General features: G+C 56.7%; 1 protein-coding gene across 2 annotated transcripts in view; it reads left to right on the forward strand.

The window, feature by feature from the left end:
- Positions 1 to 426: 426 nt before the first annotated feature.
- ARHGEF10L (Rho guanine nucleotide exchange factor 10 like) overlaps positions 427 to 15,462 on the forward strand; it is a 114,925-nt gene continuing 99,889 nt past the window's right edge. For both annotated transcript variants that reach the window (XM_037500671.2, XM_037500673.2), the window contains exon 1: positions 427 to 471. The gene's annotated coding sequence lies outside the window, so the exon portion shown is untranslated. The remainder of the gene's footprint in view (positions 472 to 15,462) is intronic.

Consider the following 15,462-nt stretch of genomic DNA (forward strand, 5'->3'; position numbering starts at 1 on the left):
GTGTGAGGGGTCTGTGGCGGGGTGTGAGGGGTCTGTGGGGGCATGTGAGGGGTCTGTGGGGGCGTGTGAGGGGTCTGTGGGGGGACCCCCGCGGGGCCGGCCGGCGGAGGGGGCGTGCCCGTCTTCCCGGCCCGGCCTCCGGGGGCGCCCGGCTCGGCGGCCCGGCCGGCAGGGGTTAAGCGGTGACTTCAGCCGGCGGCCGGCGCTGCGGGCGGGGGCGGCGGCCGTGCGCGGCGGCGGGACCAGGCCGCTGGCGGCGCGGGCGCACTCCCGCCGGGCCGCGACCTCGCGGGCGGCGCGGCCATTGGCTCAGCGGTAGCGGTGGCGGCGGCGGGCGCGGGGCGGGGGTGCGGGGTGGGGGCCGCCCGGCCATGGGCGCCCGGCGCGGCCAGGGCCGCTGAGGCGCGGGGCGGCCGCCGGGCCTTTGTGAGCGGCGCGGACAACAAAGGCGCGGCCGGGCGGCCGCGGCCGGTGAGTGGGCGAGCGGGGCGCGGGCCGGGCCGGGAGGGGGCTCCGCGGGCGTCGGTGGCCCCCCGGATGCCGCGAGGGGGTGGGGGCTCCCCGGGCGCTGCGGGCCGGCAGGGGCGTCGCTGGGCGTGCGGCCGGCCCTTCCCCCCAGTGATCTTCGGGTGCCCGGGGCCCCGGCGAGCGGCGCTCGGAGCCTGCTTCCCCACGCGGCCCTGCGGTGCGGCGGGTGTGTCTCTCCGCGTTTCGGGGCGTGAGGCCCCCTGAGCCGGCTCTGCCCGGCCCCTGGCCCCCAATGCGAGAGTCTCCAGAAGCCGGTGTCTGCCCAGCTTCTGGCCGGCAGGCTGGGGTGTGGGGGTGCCTCTGGGCGGGCGGGGGCCGAGCCGGCGCCTCTCCCGGGGTGTCGCCTGTGTCGTTGGAGTGGTTGTGTCACTAGTGTGAGTGCGTGTCCCTCCCCCAAGGGACGCCGTGGCCAGTGAGTGTCCTGCCCTCCGCCTGCCTCCCGACTGGCCTTTGTGCATCAGGGTGCATCCCAGCTTGTGTGTGTGTGTGTGTGTGTGTGTGTGGTGTGCATGTGCGTGTGTGTGTGCGTGTGTGTGTGTGTGACCTCTGGCAGCTTCTGCTGGGGCGGTTAAGAACCCACCCGCCCTGTGCCTCGCTTCCCCCCTTGGTCCAGGGGACCTTCAGATCCTGCTGTCACTGTGCTGGGCTCCACCTGCTTGATCTTGGAGGTCCTTAGGGTGACGTGAATTCTGGGAAGGCTCCTGTCATCTCTGGACCCTGGACCCCTGCCCAGAGGTGGAACAGGGCGACCTCACAAGAGGAAAAATTGGGAGAAGAGGGTGCCCTGGTCAGCTGGCGGCCTCGGTTGCAGAACCCAGTCAGCCTGGACACCCCTGAGACAGAGAAGCGTGTCTGGGGGGACCCTGCTGAGGATGGCCATCAGCCTCTGAGAAGGGACTAGTCTGATGGAGCAGAGTGTGGGATAGTTCTTCCCTTTTCCAGGGTGGGGTCCTGGGTAGGGGACAGAAATCTTCCAGAGCCTGAGAACCCTGTGCCACAGCAGGGAGGTGCGGTGAGGGTGGGTGGGCTGCACTGCCCACTGGCTTTGGAGCTGACACTAGCCTCTAAGTCCTTGGTCTTCCCAAGGGATTCAAACAGGGAAGCCATGCCATGCCTGCCCAGAGCCCCATCTGCTTCTCGGATGCTGGGGTGGGGGGGTTGGGGAGCATCAGTTGTACAGGCACTTAAGATGCACAGCTTTTCCTGCAGGCCCTGCCCCCAATGGCCATGGGCTGCAGCCTCCTCTGTCCTGTCTCTCCATCCTTCTCCGTTCACCCAGCACTGGGCCTGGTGGTGCACATAACATACATAAAGCACATAAAGTAGAAAGGACAACACAGTCCTAGAAGTCTCCATGACTGTGGTTTGGGGATGACCGCAGTTTGGGGATGTTCTTCCCCTTCCTCTGGCTCTCAGGGTGCGCCTCAGAACCCTCCCATGTGGTCAGATTCTCTGTGTTCCATCACATTCACCTTCCCTGGGTGTCCCTCTTCCACCAAAGAGCCTTTCCTTCTGTTATCTCTCCAGAAATTTGGTCCCATCCTGCACCTCACTTCTTACTTGGCTAGTTCAGGGGTTCTTGTTGGCCGTGCTCTGAGAGTCCTGACGCTAGGGCAGGGGTCCAGGAGGTGTAGACCTTCCAGGCTAGCAACCCCATCTGTCTGTGACCACCCACCCAGAACAGTGACTCACACCTACCTGCTGCTTGATATCTAGTTGCTGATTAAGTAGATGTCCAGGAACTAGTGGTTTCTAAATTTTGCTATTTCTATTTTTAACTTTGGAGAAGTCTGCAGCGGGGGAAAGCTGGTGGGCTCCTCAGGGCCCAGATACCAGGTTAGTGTAAGACAAAGGCCTATCGCTAATCAGATCAATAGCAAATTAATGAACAGATTTATAGTATGGTATTTCCCTCTTATCCGAGGTTTCACTTTCTGCGTTTTCAACTATCCATAATTAACCTGAATCTAAAAATGTTACATAGATATTTTGAAAAAGACCATGTTCATGTAATTTTCTAGCAATATATTATAATTGTTCTACTTTATTATTAGTTATTACTGTTGTTAATCTCTTATGGGACCTAACTTATTTTTTTAAAATATTTATTTATTTATGTATATAAGAACTGGGGTACAGGCCAGAGGTGTGTGTGTGTGGGGGGGGTTGAGAGGATTCACCACAGAGTGGAGAACAGAACAAGCAGATCTACTGAAATACACTGCTGAGGGGAGCAGTGTGTGAGACAGGTGAGGTCTGCTGCACCATGTGGGTAGCTCCCTGGCCGGGGGTCAAACTCGTGCTGCTGCAGTGGCTGTGGACAGTTTCATAGGTTGCGTATTTTTTTTTAAAGATTTATTTATTTTTATGCATGCAAGAGCTGGGGTACAGGCCAGAGGTGCAGGGGGGTGAGAGGATTCACCAGAGACAGAGTGGGGAACAGAACAGGCAGACTGACTGAAATACACTGCTGAGGGGAGCAGCTGGCGAGTCAGGAGAGGTCTGTGCACCATGTGGGTTGCTCCCTGGCCGGGGTCGAACTTGTGCTGCAGTGGCTGCAGATAGCCTCATAGGTTGCGTCTTAACACCTTGCACCACCAGGGAGGCCCAGGGTCTAACTTATTAATTGGACTTTATCATAGGTCTCTGCGTATGGGAAGAACATGGTGTATATAAGTGGTTTCAGGCATCCATTGGAGTCTTGGATAGGGGTCTCTGGAAGTGCCAGATGCGTGGCCAGGTGCCTGAGGAATTGTGATCTCTCCTTAGACAATGGGAAGGAGTAGAGTGGAAAGAATATAATCTTAGACACGTCCAGAGAAAATGAAGCAGCTGATAGTTGTTTATACACACGACAATGGTAACTTAGATCTATATTGTTCTTTCACTTGCATTATGCCTGTATTTCTACAACAGCACTGATAATTCAGCAGGGAAGACTGGTTTGTATCCATTTTATAGATGAGGAAAATGAGCCGCTGTGTCTAGTAACTGCCTGAGGTCGCAGTGAGTCAGTGGAGGACCCGGGACCCAAGCCTGCCCGGCTGCTCTGGCCTCGTCTGCGAGCTTGTCTTCATAGTCTTTGTCTTCCCATCACTTCTGTCCCATGATGGTGAATGATCCACTGTCTGTGCCCTCGGGAGTCTGAAGTCCAGGAAAGAGACTCAGACTCATAAACAAGGGAGTGGGTCAAGGTCCTCCTTCCACCCCCCAGAACCCCCGGACCCCAGCTCAGTGCCTTCTTTGTCATGTGTCCCTGGGGAGCTCCTGCCTCTCTCGCCCCTGCCTCTCTCTGCCTTGGTGGCAGGCGTCAGAGTCCCCTTCCTTTGGGGTCCTGACCCGACAGAACCCCCAGGATTGCTGGGCCTTGGCCACTGGGCTGCTGAAGTCAGTTTGTGCTGAAGCGGTGAGCTGATTGCTAAATGTTAGGAATTTTGTGAGCTGTTAACCACAGTCATTATGAAAACGTGTATGTAAATTTTAATGACATAAATGATACTAAATTTATATAAATGTATATATTAAATTATGCTAAAAACAAGGGCAGTACTTAAGATTCAGCCCTTCTTAATTACTTCACTGTCTTTCATGATCACCTGTGTGTTTGTGGGTGCTTGTGTGTGTGTGTGTGTGTGTAATGTGCATGCTACTGCCCATCTCTTCCCAACTCTGGTCGGTGATGCCATGTGGTAGCTTGAAATAAGTTATATACAGAGAAATTATTAAAGCACAACCACTGCAACCACTGCAAATCAGCGTCCCTCCTCTTCTTCCCGGGAGAACCCTTATTAAACACTCACAGCACACCGTTGGGGATCCAGCAGTGAGCACAGACACAGCCTCCACCACCCACTCTCCCAGCTTCCATTCTGGCTTGGCACCTCTCCAGGCTGGTTGAGCGTCCTCAGGGTGCAGAATGGTGGGGGGACTGGGCGGGGCCCGCTGCGGCCGTGGGGGTTATAAACTGCTTTCACTAGAAGCTTACTTGTGATATTACCATGCACCCAGAGGAGAGAAATGGATGAAAATAAGACTCAGTTGCTTTGCCATCAATGGAGTGACTACACACAAGGTAATAGAGGCATCTGGGAGGCAGAGTGGCCATGGTGTCCCAGGACAGGCTGTGGATGAGGGAAATAACTCAGGACTGGTGAAGGTGGGATGTCCAGGACATGGGTGGTGGAGCTGGCCGGGCTGGCTTAGGTAACATAGGGTCGCGACCCATGCAGAAGGGCTCAGGAGCCCATTCTGCGGGAATGAGCAGAGGCCGGCGGTTGAGTGACAGACCGCGGTGCTGGTGTAGTTTGAGGTCTGGTTGGGAGGTGGACCGTGCACACTGACAGTGGGGGTGTGTGCAGCTGTGGCAGGAGACTGGGATGGGCAGAGGGGAAGGGTCAGGTTGGAAGGAACAGCATGTGCAAAGGCTCAGAGGCATGAATGTTGAGAGATCAATCTGGCTCATGGAGTCAGGTGAACCGAGTCTGCAGGGCTTGTGGCAGAGCAGGGGAGACCGAGGCTTCCTCGAGTCAGAGGCTTCTGGGTAGCAGCAGAGGAACTGTCAGACCTCGCCTGCCAGGGCCACTGTGCTGAGGTTCTCCGCCTCCCCTGCAAGTCTTTAGGGTTACTTGCTAGAGCCTTGTTATTCCCTAGGCTGGCTCCGGCTGCAGCCCCGGCATCTGTGGCTGGTGGAGTCTCAAAAAAATTTTTCCTTTTAATATCAATCCAAACAAAACAGAATTGGGAAGGTGAGTCTGCTGCCCTCCCCTGACCCCAATAATACAAAAGAGCCACAGATAAAAGTCACTGATACTTAATTTTTCTAGTGTTTTTGATGACCTCTGCTACGTTTAGCCTTCATTTAAGTGGGTAATTGAGAGCTTATTTGTTTAAAAACACCTCCTGCCTTATGCCTGCACGTTCCATGCGTCTTTCAGGCACCAGTTGATTCAGTCCCTACACCCATCCTGCGGGTGTGGTCCCGTCTTCCAGGCGAGCAGATGAGCAGACGGTGTCCAGGAGAGGTTGAAGGCCTCAGTGTCTGCAAGTGGCTGCCTTTGAACCTGGCAGGCCCTGAGATCCTCCCCCAATCTGTTTTCCTCCTTTATTCTATTTTCTTTTGCTTTGGGGGTGGGGGAAGATGGCTGCCATCTGGAATCTCGACACACGTTGCCATTCTTTGTTTGAAATTGATGCCTGTTTTTCCACCAGGTTCGCTGCCCTGTGGCTTAGGGTCAACGCCTAGAATAGAACCCCGGTACCCAATGGGCCCTGCGGGCTCGTGTCAGGAAAGTGCTAATAATAATGGCCCGTATTTATGGAGTGATCTAATACTAATAGCTCATGTTTACAGAGTGACCGGCGCGTGGCTCAGAGGATCTTGCTCAGTCCTCGGCCGCCCTGAGAGTTGGGTCCCAGCGTCATCTCTAACTGTCCCCGATGCGTGAGACCCAGTAAGTTCTTTTGCTTGCCCAGAGTCTTACAACTGTGAGGAATGGAAACAGCAGGGGTTGGGCATATTCTGGTTGCCCCAGTGCACCAGCTCTTCATCCTGCTTCCCACGGCCACGCCAGCCTTTACAGGGGACCGTGGACTGTGTTGCCCACGTAGCTTGAAATAGGCCAGAGAGAGAGAAATCGGGAAATTGGGATATGGGGAAGGACAGTTGCCCACTTGGCCAGAAAGGGAGGCTGCGCCTGGCCCTGAGCCCCTGCCATGGAGTTTATCTCACCCCGTTAGGAGGGGGGTCTTGGTCCAGGCCCCCGTCACCTCCACCTCTTAGAGCAGTGCAGGTGGCTTGGGGTGGCCTCTGCCTGTGACAGCACGTAGGGCAGAGCCAAGATGGCATTTCTGGGTCTGGACCCCCTTCTCCTGGAGAGCCTGGCCTCCACAGAACCTCTCCAGTGGCTGCCTGATTGGTATGCGGCCCGTCGTCCCATTAACACACAAGGCGGGAACCAGCTCTCGTTACTTTCCTCTCTTCATTGTTTGAAGTGGGCAGCCTTCGAGGGAGCTTTAAAAATGCCAGCTTTTTATTCAATTTCCCAAGAAAAACAATGGTTTAAATTAAGTAGAGGAATAACAGTCTTTGGAAATGGAAGAAAAATATTCCTGAACCCAGGCATTACACACAACCTTTGAATTTCTTTTAAAATCAGGGTTTATTTTACTTTAAATTATGCACGTCTTATATGACCCCTGAAGACAACTTGGAAAACACAGAGAGAAGAATTGAACATTGCCCTTCTCCCTCCTCACCCCGCCCCCAAAGACAGTCTCTGTCCATCTTGTGGTCGGGAGCATCCGCTTATCTGATCATCGATTGGATCAGTGGGCAGGCCCCTATTTAGGGCTACAAGGGCCAGGCCTGTGTTGGGCTTTGGGAGTTATGGGTACCCTGCTCCCTGCTGGGCATCTTTTGATGCTGGACTCTGGGCAACTCACCTCCTCACTGTGTCAGTTTCCTCATCTGTAAAATGGGGATGGCGTGAGTACTGGTATCACAGGATGCGGGGATTTAAACAGAAAGTGTGTGTGTGGTCTGCTGGGGACAGTGCCTGGCGGAGTAGGCTGTGGTCACGACAGTCAGCAGGCAGGCAGAAACGAATCAGATAAGGAAAGCAACTGCATGCCATGTAATAAGTGCAGCGAAGGGAGCCACCTAATGTGATGTGATGGGAATAATTGGGGGTGAGGGGTGTTGAGGTTGAGAGAATGTTCTGGCAGGGGATATGGCAAGTGCAGAGGTCCTGAGGCCACACAAAGCCCAGAGCATGCGGCAGGCAGGGCAGAGACTGGGGAAGGCAGTGCAGGCCAGGCCAGCTGGTAGAGTTGTTAATCCAGGCGCAGTGGGGAAGACATTGGAGGTTTTCTTTTTTGTAGCATATGAATACCTTTATCATGAAATACAATTCCAATATTCCACCTATTAATAACTCTGTTAAATTTTTTTTTTCGGTTAATTAATTCAGAAATGCTTCTGAGGGCCTGTTATATGTGTGTGAAGTTCTCAAGAAGGGGAGTGGGAAGAAGACAGACACTGGGAGGAACAGGATAAGGCTGTGCCTGCAGGAATCCCTGTGCCTGCACCCCAACTCCCTCCTCACCATCTTCCGGGAGCCTTAGGGCACCCATTTATCTTGGGGACCTCTAAGTGCAGGGAGGGAAACCGGCTGTGGTGTAGCATGGAGCTCGGGTTCTGGGTGGTGGTTCCCTGTGGCAGCAGAGTTGGAGAGAATCTGTTGGCGCGCGTTCTGTGTCAGTGATGGAATGGACTGGAACTGCTGGCAGCTTGTCCACAGGGGCTGAGGGCGAGAGAGGAGCCACGTGTGATTTCTAGATTTTCCTTTTGAGTATTTGGGTGTGGATGGTGGTATGAGGAAGCGAGGTGGTCAAGAAGGGGTGGGGAGCATGGTTTTGGGGGGAATCTAAGAATCCTGAGGGGCTCCTTAGCGGTCCAGATGGACGGACCTCCCAAGTGTGAAGGGAGGTGCTGTCAGGTGGAGGAGGAGCCAGGGCTGGAGGGAAAGCAGAGGGGCGTCTCTGGGGCGCTGACCAGGGGGACGGTGCTAGTGGCCAACGAGGGCCATTGAGGGTCCAAGTGAGACAGGATGGAAATGTGGCCACTTCTGACGTGGAGGCACTTTGGGCCTTTCCCTGGAGCAGTTGTGAGGGGTGATGGGGCTGGAATCCCAAGGGAAGCCAGCTGTGCGCCTCCAAGGAGGGCAGCTAGGAGAGACAGCCCCCGGACAGGTTTGAGATACTGGCTAAGTGAGGGGGAGGTGGCTGGGGAAAGATGTCTGGTTGGAGGAGAGTGGGGGGACCTGGGAGAATGGTTTATGCGGGTGCCCAGGACTGCTCCAAAGAGTAGGTGAGGCTTGTGGAGCAGCTGCAGGAGTTGATCTTTAGGGTGACACCCAGCGCGATGGTGCAGGGATCACGGGATGAGGGCTTGCCACTTCTTAGGAAGTTGGGGAAGATGGGGTGGATTTGGATTCTCTGTGGGGAGGGGGGGCAGTCCTGTCTGGTGGCCTCGTGTTGCTCAATGAAACCTTGACCAGGGGAACAGGTGGCCTCAATGAAACCTTGACCAGGGGAACAGGTGGGGAAGAGTCCCACCAAGACTGCCCAGCCAGGAGAGCTCATTGCACCAGCAAGAGAACAGGCAGGGATTCCTGGATCCCTGAAGCAGCCTCTCCTTGACTTGCCCTTGCAAAGAGGAAGTGGCATCAGAGAGGCCAGTGGTTTGTGCGAGATGGCACCAGTGGGGGCTGAGTCCTCCTTTCTCCACTGCGCAGGGCCCACCTCCAGGGCATGGCCCTGCAGGCTGTGTGGTGAGCCCCTGAGCCAGTGGGGGTGTGGTGTGGGGAGAGCTGGGTCCTGCAGCAGGAGCTGGACCTATGCTGGCTCCTTGCATCAAGGCGTGCCCGCCTCCCGCTTTCTCCCCCAGCCACCCAGTGCTAGGAACACAGCTTTATGAGCCAGGCACTGAACCACGCACCCCGGAGGACTGGCTCCCTGAGTCTTCCTGGTGGGGAGGTGCAGGTGTGTTCTGATCCTCCCTTGCAGAGGGGAGGGAGGCCCCCACCCAGCAGGCACTCACCTCTTGCTCAGGGGGTGGGGCCACACCCAGGCAGGCAACTACTTCCCTGCCAGCTCTCCCTTTGTGAGGAAGGAGGATAGCAGAGCTCCAGGAGTGGTTAATTTGTTGACATTTGTCTGCCCTTGCATTCCTCTCCTCTCAGCACCTGCCCAGTGGGCACCTGCTGGAGGCCAGGCCCTGGGCTGGGAGCTGGAGGTGAGTACCACTCAGCCATCGTCCTCTGGGGGTGGGGGAGGCAGATGAGAGGTGCCTGACCCAGGGTCAGGGCTCAGAGAGTCTCCTGGAAGCCCGTGAGCCAGCAGCCAAGAGGCAGAGCTAACTGAGGGAGAGGGGGTGCCTGAGGAGCTCCGTATGTCTCCCTTTACCTTGAGGGCCGTAGGGCGCCACCCATGTCTTTCCAGCTAGGACATGATGAGAACTTTCTGCCCTGGGTGGACACTGAGTCGGAAAGGACAGGAGCATCAGGGAGGGCTTTGGAGACTCGTAAGGCTCTGGTTCCTAGGAGCTGATCCCTGCTGTGTCCTTGGTGTTCCCACACTCTGCTCATTCCTCTTTTCTAGAATGATTTTTGAGACTCAGAGAGGTCAAGCAGCTTGCCCAAGGTCACACAGCATGACAGGGCACCCAGGTTACTTGAGTGGAACAACCAGATTCTCAAGGGTGGAAGCAGGTGTGAGTAACCCCAGGGAGGGGCCGCTGGTCCCCTTGTCGCTGTCAGCCGGCCCCCCATGGCTCTCAACTTGGCCTTTTACAGTCTGAGGGTGGGCGGCACCACTGGGTGGAGGAACTGGGCCCTGCTGGGAACTGGGTGTTGGCCTTTCCCGAGCCAGGGCCCGTTGCTGGTTCTAGGAGCTTCCTGGGTGCCGCCAGCTTTCCCACCCTCAGCCTCCCCACCCTGCCCCCCCCCCCCCGCCCCCTCTCCAGTGAGTGGAAAACTCTGGGACTGGGTCAGGATTGGGTCCTGGGCACAGGTCACGCAAGACCAGTGAGGGTGGCGACCCTGGTGGGGCGGGCAGCTGTAATTTGCAGATGCCAGGATGAGGCCTCATTCTCAGGGGCAGGCAGAGATGATGGGCAGTGCCCAGAGGCCCGCCCCTCACGAGCCCTGTCGCTCTGGACGGGGTCCTGCCTCTCTGGACTGTCTACCTCACCTGTGAAGTGGGGTAATTTAAAACGTGATCCCGAAGGATGGCAGGAACCCCCAGTGGTTGCTGAGGGCCTGGAGTGTGCCCTGCACCGTGTGATCTTTCCAGTTCTGTGTGGCAGCCTGGGGTGGGGCACATGGTTGTTGCCTTCATTTGTAGATGAGGCAGCTGAGGAGCAGAGGGGAAGGGACCTGCCCAAAGTCACACAGCTGGGAAAAGACAGAAGCTGAACCCTGGCCCACCTGCCCCGGGGCCCTCCCTTGAAGTCCCTCTGGTCACTCTCTAACTTTGTTCAGTGGAGCACGAGGTCCTTCCTTGGCAGATGACCTGAGAGGATCTGTGTGGCTGCAGCTTCTGCCCCCCGCCCCCACCCCGGGACTCCTGATCTAATTTATCCTAAGCCTGGAGCTCCTAACCCCCATGATCATCAGCTCACAGCATTTGGGGCAGAGATTTGGCACAAGAATCCTGTTTCCTAGACCCCTGGCTTCCCAGACTCCCGCCAGCCTCAGGAAGACTCCCAACTGGGAGCCAGGCTCCTGGTTCTAATCCCCTCTCAGTCTCAAGCCAGCCTGGAGAGCTCAGGCAACCTTCCATCCTGCCCCTGACTTCACCCTCAGCCTCAGTTTCCTCTTCTGCCAAGTGGGCAGGGCGGGAATCAGCTCTCTACCAACTCTGGACCGTGAGTAAGATGGTGGGTTTCCAGGAGTCTGCACGGGTCGGACATTCGCCCCTTGTTTCTAGGCTTCCTGTCCTCTCTCGCTTGGGGGACAAAGGGAGGTTGAACTGAGGAACCGGAGAACCCTCTGGATCAAGGGCAGCTTGAGACTGAGCACTGATGGGGTGTCACTGTGCCAGGCACTAGGCTGGCAGCTCTGTGGGCTCACCAGGGAGGTGAGAGTCGCCGCTCCCTGGTGGACGTGAGAACCGAGGCACCGAGAGGTCAGCGCCTTTCCTGAGGGTCAGTGCCCCTGCGCCCTGGGTCTGAGGGCTGGCTTTCGAAGCCCAGGGCAGGGCCGAGGGTGTGTATGCAGGAGGCTCCTGCCTCCACCCCATCACACGGGACTCTAGGCAGAACCGACTGTCTGGGGCCCCGATGGGAAAATCCACCCCGTCCATCTACCCTTGAGAAGTGGTGGGCAGGGGCCCGTCTACTGTGGGGGGGGGGGTGAATCACGGTGCGGATGATGAAGGGATGGTGGCGAGAGGACCGAAAGCGGCACTTAGTCCAGCGTTGGCCGGAGCTCAGCCCAGCCCGCAGCCCCAGCGTGCCCGCCTCAGCCGCCCCGGAGATGGGGACTGGGGCCAGGGGGAGGGTGTGGCTGGTGGGGCGAGCACAGGAGTTGAGGGTGGCACGATGGAGTCAGAGACGGGTTTAGAGCTGGGTGGGCCTCCCGGGACCGTCTATCCAAGCTCCTGATTTTATGTATGGGACATCTAAGACCTAGGGCGGGGCCGTGGCTCGTTCCAGGCCACACAGCCAGCGGCGGCAGCCCCAGGAATAGAAGAGGATTTGGGAAGCTGGCTGCTCGGCCTTACTCCCTGGCCACTTTCCTGGTCACGACTTCCTGCCCAGGGCCTGGCGCTGCCTGTCCTCCCAGCAGAAGCAGGAAGGGCGAAAATAACGAGCGAATGGAAGGAACCGTATCTCTGAACGCCACGCACGTGGGCTGCCCGTGTGGGCTCGAGGCGGCCTGTCTTGCTGGAGTCCTGTCTCCCCACTTCCTGACCTGGTGGCTTTGGTCACGGCAGGTAACTAACACATCAATTAAGCTCCAGGTGGCGTCATTCCGTATCATAGTGTAAGAAGGTTCTGAAATTGCAGGACTTTTCAGTGCCTTTAACCTGCTGAATGTTGTTACTCTCCGGTGGAGAGGCTGCTTTTGTGGCTCTTCCGTGGTCTTTGGCCACTTAACACTCTTCCCGCGCAACCCCCAGTGGGAATCCAGTAGCATATTTCAGGACACAAGTTTCCCCCCAAACATGCAGATTGATGTTGGTGGGTCCCCAAGGCTATTTAAGTTTTAAACTTTGACACTGTGGACTGATTGTGGGGTGTTGGGGAGACACCCCTAGTGAGCTGTGACGGCCATCACCCCGATCTCCCTAGGGACGAGAACTCTTAGTGTCCAGACTGGGCATGCTCACTCCGCTCCCCGGTGGCCTTGCTCCCTGGAGCATGAGTTACTTTATGGCCGTCATGGTGGTGGCAGTGGGAGCTGAGCTACCACGTCTTCCTGGGGCAGCCAGGCAGGGCTGTCTGGGGCTGGCGGTCCCTGCCCTCCTCAGGGCTTTTCCCGGGGATGCTGGCTCGCCGAGGAGCATGTTTGGAGGATGTGATGGGGTTGGGGGAAAGCCTCCCACCCAAACAGGGCAGCCTAGGGCCCAGCCACCCAGCTTCTAGACCGGCTCTGGCACTCACGCTTCGGACTGGGGGCAAGACACAACCTCTCTGGGCCTCAGTCTCTTCTTAGGGTGAGCGTCAGGGCTTAGTGATCTCTTGCTCCCTCCTGGGCCAGCCATCTGGGGAGTGGACACATTTGTGCCTCTTCTCCTTGCATGCTCATTTGCTGGGTTTCTTGAGGTCCTCCCAGATGTCTCCTCAGGAATCTTGCTCTTAGCAGGTTTGTGCATCAAGGTGCCAGACACAAGCAGTTGCTCTTGGCTTCTGGGGGAGCCCGCGGGCCAGTGTTGTCTTCCTCTGGGTCACCAGACTCACCTGGAGAGGATCTGGTTTAGAGCTGGATGGGCCTCCTGGGACCATCTATCCAAGCTCCTAACTTTATGCTAGGCATGGAGAGCCTCAGGCCTCACTCCAAGAGACTCACAGTTTGTAGTTTGGGATCGGGAACTTAGACTCTACATTGAAAAAAAGCCTCCCCCTCACGCAGGTGGTTCGCTGCAGGCGTGGTGCCCGTGGGCTTGGGTGTGGCTGTGTGCTGCCCGGTCCTGGGGTGCTCTCATCTGTGGTCACAGTAGCCGTGACTCTGCTTCTACAGTTTTCCACAGACCAGACTGGTTACTGGAATTGCCAGGAAGCTTTTGAACCAAGTACAAATTCTTGAGCCTCACCCTTAGAGATTCTGCGCCAGCGGATATCGGCTGGGACCCAGAAATCTCCATGTTTAAAAAGCTCCCTAGGTCTTTTGTTCATTTATTTGTCATTCACTTGACTATTTGTCGAAGACTGCTGTGGCCTAGGCCCGAGAGCTGGGAAGGCACTGAGAGCTAATTGTGAGGCCAGGCTCCGTCTTGGACGGGACGTCAGCCCCTTCCCAGCCTGGTCATGCAGCAGAGTGCGCTTGGGGAGGCTTGGCCAGGTTGGGGAATCACATGTCTAGAAAACGGGTGGATCAGACTAAACAGCTGGCCAACGCTGGGATTCCTGGGTAGCTGAGCTCTAATCTAGTAAATTCCAGATTGGAATAGAGCCCTGACTAAGTGGGTCCTCTGGCATTTGTTCATTCACTTATTCACTTATTTATATATCTATCCATTCATCTCTTTTTCTACCCATCCGCCCACCTCCATCTACTCATCTACTATCCATCCATCCATCCATCCATTCACCCGCCACCCACCCACCCACCCATCTACCACCCACCCACCCATCACTCACCATCCATCCATCCACCCACCCCCCACCCCCCACCCCCACCCACCTATCCATCCATCTACCTACCTACCCATCCATCCATTCATCATCCGTCCATCTACCACCCACCCACCCATCCACTCACCCACTCACCATCCATCCATCCACCCGCCTGCCCACCCATCCACCCTTTCAATTACCCACTCACCATCCATTCATCCACCCACCCATTCATCCATCCAGCCACTCACCATTCATTCATCCATCAATCCATCCGCCTGCCCATCCATGTACCCATCCATCCATCCACCCACCCCCCACCCACCACCCACCTATCCATCCATCTACCTACCTACCCATCCATCCATTCACCATCTGTCCATCTACCACCCACCCACCCATCCACTCACTTACTCACCATCCATCCACCCGCCTGCCCACCCATCCACCCTTCCACTCACCATCCATTCATCCACCCACCCATTCATCCATCCAGCCACTCACCATTCATTCATCTATCCATCCATCCGCCTGCCCATCCATCCATCCATCCATCCATCCATCCATCCATCCATCCATCCATCCACGACCTTTTGAATCTCTCCCCTGTGCTGAGGACCGTACTGGGTGGTGGAGAAATGGAAATGAAAGACATTGTCCCTGTTCTGAGGGAATTTGCAATCAAGTGGTGGAGTCAGAACATGACTCTGGGATGGGAGGGCGGGAGCAGCCAGTTCTCCCAGTGAGCCTCGTGGCAGACTTCTCTCACGTTGTCTTGTACAAGGTATGTCCCAGGCAGACGGGAGCTCCTGGAGCTCAGGCTCTGTTGCTCTCCATGTTTGTCTCCCTGGAGAAGGGGAGGTGAGGGGTGATTGTTCAGATAGTGGCCCACTGGGCCACGCTCTGGAGCGTGATGCTCTGTGGGTCGTGGACAGGCTGCAGGCAGGGACTGGCTTGTGGGCCCCCTCAGCTGAGTGGGGAGAATGGGGGGCCTCCCTGGCCTTTTTTCTTGTGAGCACCTCAAGCCCATAGCTCCTTCCCAAAGGTGGGCCTCCTGCACCTAAAGGGTTCTGCCTCTGTGGGGGCCCAGGGTGGTGAGGGGGCACAGAATGATGGGGTGTGTGTGAGCAGGCACAGTGGCAGCTTGGAGCCTTGGTTCTGGAAGCTGACTGGCTAGATTCTCGCTCTGCCTCTTGGCAGCTGTGTGTCCTGGGACAAGTGTCTCAACCTCCCTGTGTTCTAGCTCGGCTTCTCAGCTGGTCAGATGGTAGCACAGCCTCTCCCCCAGGGGCTCCAGGTGACTAAGAGGGTTCTCACGTGTGATGCACTTCGAGCGGTGCCTGGCGCATGGTAAACACCTGGTAAACCTGAGCTGGAACATGGGGCTTGGAGCCTGGTCGGGAATTTATTAGTCTTGGAACCGGAAGACCTGGTTCAATCCCACCTCTGCCTGTGACTCATTACAGAGGCCTTGACACCCAGGCTTGGACTCAGGGCAGGCATCTCATCTGTGAAGTGGGGAGGGGAGCCCCCCAGCAGTGCTGGTGGGCGCGCCGAGTCTGTAACATCCCCTGCATCAGGCTGCTTGCTGACGT

This window comes from Talpa occidentalis, unplaced genomic scaffold, assembly GCF_014898055.3.
Source record: "Talpa occidentalis isolate TD23 unplaced genomic scaffold, MPIMG_talOcc4v2.1 talOcc4.9, whole genome shotgun sequence".
NCBI lineage: Eukaryota > Metazoa > Chordata > Mammalia > Eulipotyphla > Talpidae > Talpa > Talpa occidentalis.